This window comes from Ornithorhynchus anatinus, chromosome X1 (genome assembly GCF_004115215.2).
Source record: "Ornithorhynchus anatinus isolate Pmale09 chromosome X1, mOrnAna1.pri.v4, whole genome shotgun sequence".
Classification (NCBI taxonomy): Eukaryota; Metazoa; Chordata; class Mammalia; order Monotremata; family Ornithorhynchidae; genus Ornithorhynchus; species Ornithorhynchus anatinus.
This window is the reverse complement of record NC_041749.1, coordinates 27,344,215-27,352,761: the sequence shown is the minus strand read 5'-3', so window position 1 is coordinate 27,352,761 and position 8,547 is coordinate 27,344,215.

Genomic DNA, 8,547 nt, shown 5'->3' with positions numbered 1-8,547 from the left:
CCGGCGGGGGGGGGGCGGGGGGGGCGGGGGAGGGGAGGGGGGAGGAGGGAGGGACTCCCATGATGCACCGCCGCTCGCTCCTTAGAATAAACCTTATTTCTAGGCGTGAAGGCGGGTTGGGGCCGTCTCTGCTCCCGAAACTCAACTTAAACCCCAGCCCAGCGACCCCGCTCTCCGACGCCTGTAATGATAACAATAACGGTGGTCTTTGTTGAGCGCTTATTCCGTGCGGAGCCCTGTCCGAAGCGCTGGGGGATCCGAGGTGATCGGGTTGTCCCACGTGAGGCTCACAGTCTTCAGCCCCATTTTACAGAGGAGGGCACTGAGGCACAGAGAAGTGAAGTGACTTGCCCACCGTCACACAGCTGACAAGTGGCAGAGGTGGGACAGAGCACGAGCCTGGGAATCAGCAGGTCATAGGTTCTAATCCCGGCTCTGCCACTTGTCTGCTATGAGACCTTGGGCTTAACTTCTCTGTGCCTCACTTACCTCATCTGTAAAATGGGGATTGAGACTGTGAGCCCTACATGGGACAGGGACTGTGTCCAACCTGATCTGCTTGCCTCCAGCCCAGCGCTTAGTACAGTGCCAGGCACATAGTAAGCACCTCACAGATGCCATAATTATTATTTTCATTATTATTATTATTACCCCTGGCGAGGGGACCGATGTGCCTTCAAATCTTTGGTCCACATTTCTGAGAAACTGACTGGTGGGGCTGATCGAATTCACCTTTGAGAAGCTTCAGGTTCAGAGCATTTCAACACAGGTTCGTTCTGCTTCTCAGAACTCGTGGAAATGTGGTCTCAAACGTGCGGGGAGATGCCCCACATCTCTGACATACTGATTTAAAACCATGCCTGTCGGCTCACTAATCCCCGCCCTTGTATGCCCGTGCAGTTGAAAACGCAAAGACGAAAGAGCACACATTTTTATTAAAGATACAGTCTTGGACTGCTTTTATTTATTTAGACTAAGTGCTAGTTTTGTCCTTTTTCCCCTGGGATACAGCGGGGAGGGGCTTTCTGCTTTTGTTCTTTGTTTGGTAAATTCCTTACTCTAGTAGCCAAAAAAGTGGCATTATGTTCCTAAAAAAGCTTATCATCAACTGTCTCATGTCCCCTCTCCATCATATTTAGTGGCCTCTGATTCCGAAGGCCCTAAGTCTCGTGAAAACGGTAGGTTTGTGAAAGGTGAACATACTTCCTCCTGCACTGGAGGGAGATGAGCGATGCACCCGCCCCCGTCCCACCTCCGGCCCCACCGGGCCACCACAAGGACTTCAGTTTTAGTTCAGTGATGGGAATCTACCTTTTGGTTATACAATTCGCTTTATAATCTGGTGTATGTGTTAGATGTAGGCAAAAGCTGGCCCCAGAAGGCTTTTCAGAGATTCTTCGAAAACTAAATGATTCATCAAGAGCTTTTATATTCATTGAGGGCAGAGGAGGGAACTAGGTCTCTGCTTTAATGGAGAGCTGCTATTGCAAGAAAAGGTAAAAAAAAACCAACCTGCCTTAAGAAGTTGCATTTCTGTCATAATAATAATAATAATACTGATGACGATGGTATTTGTTAAGCACTTACTACGTGCCAAGCACTGTTCTAAGTGCTGGGGTAGATACAAGGCGATCAGGTTGTCCCACGTGGGGGTCAAGGTCTTAATCCCCATTTTACAGATGGGCTAACTGAGGCTCAGAGAAGTGAAGTGACTTGCCCACAGTCGCACAGCTGACAAGTGGCAGAGCCGGGATTAGAACCCATGACCTCTGACTCCCATCTGGATCACCCCTAGAGCCAACTTTGTGGAGTCTACAGGTGCTCATTAAAGGAGACGTTAAAGGAATATACAATCAATCAGTTGTATTTATTGAGCGCTGGCTACGAACATTCTGAGGCTTCCAACCCCTGGGAGGATAAAACCTGGATCATCCGTTGCTCCAGCCTCCCCTTACAAGTAAATAAATCCCTCCCCACCTGCCCCATTATATTGGAAGCTCACTGTGGGCAGGAAATGTGTCTATTTATTGTTATGTTGTACTCCTTCAAGGGCTTAGTACAGTGCTCTGCACACAATAAGCCTCAATAAATATGATTGAATGTTGGTATTTGTTAAGCGCTTACTATGTGCCGAGCATTGTTCTAAGCGCTGGGGTAGACATAGGGGAATCAGGTTGTCCCACGTGGGGCTCACAATCTTAATCCCCATTTTACAGATGAGGGAACTGAGGCACAGAGAAGTTAAGTGACTTGCCCACAGTCACACAGCCGACAAGTGGCAGAGCTGGGATTCGAACTCATGAGCCCTGACTCCAAAGCCCGTGCTCTTTCCACTGAGCCACGCTGCTTCTCCGAATGAATGAATGAAGCAGCGTGGCTCAGTAGAAAGAGTCCGGGCTTGGGAGTCAGAGGTCATGGGTTCTAACCCTGGCTCCGCCACTTGTCAGCTGTGTGACTTTGGGCAAGTCACTTCACTTCTCTGTGCCTCAGTGACCTCATCTGTAAAACAGGGATTAAAACTGGGAGCCCCACGTGGGACGACCTGATCACCTTGTATCCCCCCAGCACTTAGAACAGTGCTTTGCACATAGTAAGCGCTTAACAAATACCATTATTATTATTATTATTCTGACAGTTATCATTATTACGGTTTGGCGGGGAAGAAAGACATTAAAATAAATCAGGGATATGTACATAAGTGCTGTGGGACTGAGAGGGGGGTCAATAAAGGGAACAAATTCAAGTTCAAGGGCAACCCAGAAGGGAGAGGGAGTGGGAAAAATGAGGGCTTAGTTGGGGAAGGCTTTATGGAGGGGTTATGATTTTGATAAGGCTTTGAAGAGGGGGAGAGGGATGGTCTGACACATATGCAGGGAGAGGAAGTTCCAGGCCAGAGGCAGGGCACGGCCAAGAGGTTGGTGGCAAGGAAGATGAGAAGGAGGGATAGTGAGTAGGTTGGCATCAGAGGAGTGAAGCGAGCATGCAAAGTTGTAGAGGGAAAGCAGCAAGGTAAGGTCAAAGGGGGTTAAGTGATTAATCGCTTGGAAGCTGCTATGGTAAAGAGATTCTATTTGATGCTGGGGTGGATGGGTCACCCCTGAAAGGGTTGGGAAACATGGACTGACTTTTTGACAGAAAAATGGTCCAGGCAGCAGGGTGTAGAAAGGATGGGAGTGGAGATAGCCAGGAGGCAGGGAGGTCAGCAAGGAGTCCGGTCACAGTAAAGGCAGAAGCGCTAGGATCCGCCCGGCAGCAGTCTCGATGAAGGAGAAAGGGCTGATTTTAGCAATGTCGTGAAGGTAGGACTGACAGGATTTGGTGACGTTGAATATGTGGGATCAGTGAGAGAAATCTGTGGAGGATAACGCCGAGGTTACAGGCCTGTGAGACTGGGAGGATGTAGCGCTGCCTGCAGTGATGACAAAGTCAAGGAGAGAATAGGGTTTCGGTGGAAAGAGGATCTCGGTTTTGAAAATGCTAAATTTGAGGTGTCAGCGGAGCAGCCAAGTAGAGATGTCCTGAAAGCAGAAGGAAAAACAAGACTGCAGATTGATGTAGTCAATCTGTCCCCAAATCCTGTAGGTCCTACCTTCCCCACTTGGCTAAAATCTCCCCTTCCTTCTCCATCCAAACCTCTACCTCATTGATCCAAGTACTTATTTTATCCCCCCCTTGATTACCGTTATCACCCTCCTTGCTGACCTCCCTGCCTCCCATCCCTCCCTACTTCAGTCCATACTTCTACAAAACCTCTCAATCCACATCTGCCCTCTCCTCAAGTACTTCCAGGGGTCACCTATCCACCTCTGCGTCAAACAGAAACTCCTCACGGATGGCTTGGAAGCATTCAGTCATCTTGTCCTCTCCTACCTTAACCTCTCTGATTTCCTACTTCAACTCAGACTACTCACTGTCCCTCTAGCTCATCTATCTCGCTGCCAACTCCTCAACCACATCCTGCCTCTGGACTGGAATTTCCTCCCCCGGACTGGAACTCCCCCGATTAGACTGTGAGCCTGTCATCGGGCAGGCATTGGCTCTATCCGTTGCCGGATTGCACATTCCAAGCACTTAGTACAGTGGTCTGCACATAGTAAACGCTCAATAAATACTACTGAATGGATGAATGAATGATCACTCTCCTCACCTTTGAAGGCTTATTAGAATCACACCTCCAAGGGGCCTTTCATTTTCCCTTCTTGAACTCCCTTCTGCATTGCCCTTTCACTCAGTTTGCACCCTTTATTCACCCGTCTCTCAGCCCTACAGCGTTTATGTGTGTTTACAATAATGTATTTACATTAATGTCTTTCTCCCTCTCTAGACTGTAAGCTTGTTGTGGGCAGGGAATGTGTCTACCAGCTCTTTTATGTTTTACTCTCCCAAGCACTTAGTACAGTGCTCTGCTGTACTACTGTACGATTATTGAGCACTTTAAGCACTCAATAAATATGATTGATTAGTTCATGGATTGTATTAATGCCTACCCTACCAGCCAGATTGTAAACCCGCGAGGGCAGGAATCATGTTTACTAATTCTCTGTTACATTTTTCCAAGCACTCTTATTATGCTTATTCATTCATTCATTCATTCAATAGTATTTATTGAGCGCTTATTATGTTCAGAGCACTGTGCTAAGAGCTTGGAATGTACAATTCGGCGACAGATAGAGACAATCCCTGCCCAATAATGGGCTCACAGTCTAAACGGGGGAGACAGACAGCAAAGCAAAGCAGAACAAAACAAAACAAGTAGTCTGGCGTAGATATCATCAAGATAAAAAGAATCATAGATATATACAAATCATTAACAAAATAAATAGAATAATAAATAATACTTACAAATATGCACAGTGCTGAGGTGAGGGGAAGGGAGAAGAGCAAAGGGCGGGACAAGGGGGAATGAGGACGGGAGGAGGAGCAGAGGGAAAAGGGGGCTCAGTCTGGGAAGGCCTCCTGGAGGAGGTGAGCTCTCAGTAGGGCTTTGAAGAGGGGAAGAGAGTCAGTTTGGTGGAGGTGAGGAGGGAGGATGTTCCAGGCCAGCGGTAGGATGTGGGCCAGCGGTCGACGGCGGGACGGGCGCAAACAGGAGACCGTGAGGAGGTGAGCAGGAGAGAAGCGTACAAGGTGGGCAGTAGAAAGAGAGAAGGGAGGTGAGGTAGGAGGGGGGCGAGGTGATGGAGACCTTTGAAGCCAAGAGTGAGTTTTTGTTTCGTGCGAAGGTTGATAGGCAACCACTGGAGGTTTTTCAGGAGGGGAGAGACATGCCCAGAGCGTTTCTGTAGGAAGATGATCCGAAGGAAGAATAGACTGGAGCGGGGAGAGACAGGAGGAAGGGAGATCCGAGAAGAGGCCGACACAATAATCCAGTCGGGATATTATGAGAGCTTGTACCAGCACGGTAGCAGTTTGGATGGAGAGGAAAGGGCGGATCTTGGTGATATTGTGAAGGTGAGACCGGCAGGTGTTGGTGACGGATTGGATTGGAGAGAGCAGAGTCAAGGTTGCGGGCCTGTGAGACGGGAAGGATGTCGAGCCTTCCACAGTGATGGGGAAGTCAGGGAGAGGACAGGGTTTGGGAGGGAAGATAAAGAGCTCAGTCTTAGACATGCTGAGTTGGCAGACGTCCAGGGGGAGACGCCCTGAAGGCAGGAGGAGATAGGAGCCTGGAGGGAGGGGGAGAGAACAGGGGAGGAGATGTAGATCTGGGTGTCATCTGCGGAGAGATGATAGTTGAAGCTCATCTGCAAGTACTCAATAAATACTATTGATTGATATTCCTTTCCAAAAAAAAACCCTTGTAGAATATGTCACATTTGTCATCACGTTGTCAGAAAGGTGGGGGCATTTAACAGATGGAAGAAGTGAGGGTGGGGGAGACTGTGGTAGTAGTAAAAATAGTATTTAAATGCTTACTCTGGGCAGAACACTGTACTGGGAAAGAATACATAAGTGAGAATTAGACATGGTCTAATTGATCGAAGAAAGTGTCACGTCTAAATCTGGCATAGACGGTGCAACCGTGGAGCAGAGACCATTTCCATGTATTTCCATAAAATATGGAAAGAGTGGGTAGAGAAAGAGAGGAGGAGAGAGAAAGAGAAAGGGAGGCGGGGGAGGAGGGAGAGAGGAAGGAAGGAAGGAAGAGAGAAGAAAGGGAGAAGGAGCATCGTCTGTAAAAGTGAGTATGTTCGGAGGGGAGGGAACATGCCTACTCTCCTAAGTGCTAGTCTCTCCTATGAATCGACACCTTATCGTGGCAGGAGAGTTTGCATACGCCGATGGAGCTTAAAGCTATGCCACATAGGGTCACCCCTAATGGAGAGGTCTAAGCCGAAGCGTCAGGTAAAGTCGATTCACCTGTGCGGGGCAGCAGCGAAATGGGAAAGAGTCAAAGGCAGATGATCAAGTGATCAAAACGCTGATCAAAGAAAATGGCAGAGAATCAAGCCTTTTACCGCGCGAAAGAAGGCGATGGTAAACCACTTCTGTTTCTTTACCAAGAAAACTCTATGGATATGCCTACCAGAAGGACTTCATGGCAGAAGATGGACATTCTGGAAAGGGTGTGTGCATGGAGTTGCTACGGATCCGGAAACAGTTCGACAGCATTTGAAGAACAAGTGCTTAGTACGGTGCTCTGCACACAGTAAGCACTCAATAAATACCATTGATTGTCTGATTGTTGATTATCCTTCATTTTCTACTAATGGCCAAATCTCACTGTGTATACTGTGGCTGAATCCACTTGTAAATCGATGGCTAGTTTGAGCACCTCTTTCAATAGTATTTATTGAGCGCTTACTATGTGCAGAGCACTGTACTAAGCGCTTGGGATGAACAAGTCGGCAACAGATAGAGACAGTCCCTGCCGTTTGACGGGCTTACAGTCTAATCGGGGGAGACGGACAGACAAGAACAATGGCACTAAACAGCGTCAAGGGGAAGAACATCTCGTAAAAACCGATGGCAACTAAATAGAATCAAGGCGATGTACAATTCATTAACAAAATAAATAGGGTAACGAAAATATATACAGTTGAGCGGACGGGTACAGTGCTGTGGGGATGGGGAGGGAGAGGTGGAGGAGCAGAGGGAAAAGGGGAAAATGAGGCTTTAGCTGCGGAGAGGTAAAGGGGGGATGGCAGAGGGAGTAGAGGGGGAAGAGGAGCTCAGTCTGGGAAGGCCTCTTGGAGGAGGTGATTTTTAAGTAAGGTTTTGAAGAGGGAAAGAGAATCAGTTTGGCGGAGGTGAGGAGGGAGGACGTTCCAGGACCGCGGGAGGACGTGACCCAGGGGTCGACGGCGGGATAGGCGAGACCGAGGGACGGCGAGGAGGTGGGCGGCAGAGGAGCGGAGCGTGCGGGGTGGGCGGTAGAAAGAGAGAAGGGAGGAGAGGTAGGAAGGGGCAAGGTGATGGAGAGCCTCGAAGCCTAGAGTGAGGAGTTTTTGTTTGGAGCGGAGGTCGATAGGCAACCACTGGAGTTGTTTAAGAAGGGGAGTGACATGCCCAGATCGTTTCTGCAGGAAGATGAGCCGGGCAGCGGAGTGAAGAATAGACTGGAGCGGGGCGAGAGAGGAGGAAGGGAGGTCAGAGAGAAGGCTGACACAGTAGTCTAGCCGGGATATAACGAGAGCCCGTAATAGTAAGGTAGCCGTTTGGGTGGAGAGGAAAGGGCGGATCTTGGCGATATTGTAGAGGTGAAACCGGCAGGTCTTGGTAACGGATAGGATGTGTGGGGTGAACGAGAGGGACGAGTCAAGGATGACACCGAGATTGCGGGCCTGCGGGACGGGAAGGATGGTCGTGCCATCCACGGTGATGGAGAAGTCTGGGAGCGGACCGGGCTTGGGAGGGAAGAGACCGGGCTTGGGAGGGAAGATGAGGAGCTCAGTCTTGCTCATGTTGAGTTTTAGGTGGCGGGCAGACATCCAGGTGGAGACGTCCCGGAGGCAGGAGGAGATGCGAGCCTGAAGGGAGGGGGAGAGGACAGGGGCGGAGATGTAGATCTGCGTGTCATCTGCGTAGAGATGGTAGTCAAAGCCGTGAGAGCGAATGAGTTCACCGAGGGAGTGAGTGTAAATGGAGAACAGAAGAGGGCCAAGAACTGACCCTTGAGGAACTCCAACAGTTAAAGGATGGGAGGGGGAGGAGGCTCCAGCGTAGGAGACCGAGAATGATCGGCCAGAGAGGTAAGAGGAGAACCAGGAGAGGACAGAGTCCGTGAAGCCAAGGTGAGATAAGGTACGGAGGAGGAGGGGATGGTCGACAGTGTCAAAGGCAGCAGAGAGGTCAAGGAGGATCAGAATGGAGTAGGAGCCATTGGATTTGGCAAGAAGGAGGTCATGGGTGACCTTAGAGAGAGCAGTCTCGGTAGAGTGGAGGGGACGGAAGCCAGATTGGAGGGGGTCTAGGAGAGAATGGGAGTTAAGGAATTCTAGGCATCGATTGTAGACGACTCGTTCTAAGATTTTGGAAAGGAAGGGTAGTAGGGAGATAGGACGATAACTGGAGGGGGAAGTGGGGTCAAGAGCGGGTTTTTTTAGG